Genomic DNA, 568 nt, shown 5'->3' with positions numbered 1-568 from the left:
GCCTCCGCCTCCCTCCGCGGGTCTCCGGGGACCGGAAGGCCTACCCCCACCCCCCGACGCCCTCCCCCTGCCTCGCACACACTCCCGCACGCAGGCGACCAGGGGGTGGGGGGACCGAAGGGAGCCGGGGAGGCGAGCGAGAGAGCGAGACCAGAGAAAGAGGCACCTCCCGAGCCGCTATCGCCAGCCCTCCAACATGGCGCCGGCACGTCACCGCGCGCACGCTCCCCGCCGCCCCCGCGCACGCTCCCGACGTCCCGGCGCACGCTCCCCACCTCCCGGCCTCCGCCTCCCTCCGCGGGTCTCCGGGGACCGGAAGGCCTACCCCCACCCCCCGACGCCCTCCCCCTGCCTCGCACACACTCCCGCACGCAGGCGACCAGGGGGTGGGGGGACCGAAGGGAGCCGGGGAGGCGAGCGAGAGAGCGAGACCGAGAGAATGAGCACCTCCCGAGCCGCTATCGCCAGCCCTCCAACATGGCGCCGGCACGTCACCGCGCGCACGCTCCCCGCCGCCCCCGCGCACGCTCCCGACGTCCCGGCGCACGCTCCCCACGTCCCGGCGCCC

General features: G+C 76.8%; 1 protein-coding gene across 1 annotated transcript in view; it reads right to left on the bottom strand.

Moving 5' to 3' along the window:
- Nucleotides 1-568, bottom strand: part of PPP4R2 (protein phosphatase 4 regulatory subunit 2) — a 65,671-nt gene that overhangs the window by 64,445 nt on the left and 658 nt on the right. The gene's annotated exons all lie outside the window — the stretch shown is intronic.

Source organism: Myotis davidii, unplaced genomic scaffold (assembly GCF_000327345.1).
Source record: "Myotis davidii unplaced genomic scaffold, ASM32734v1 scaffold630, whole genome shotgun sequence".
Classification (NCBI taxonomy): domain Eukaryota; kingdom Metazoa; phylum Chordata; class Mammalia; order Chiroptera; family Vespertilionidae; genus Myotis; species Myotis davidii.
This window is presented reverse-complemented; position numbering and strand designations above follow the sequence as displayed.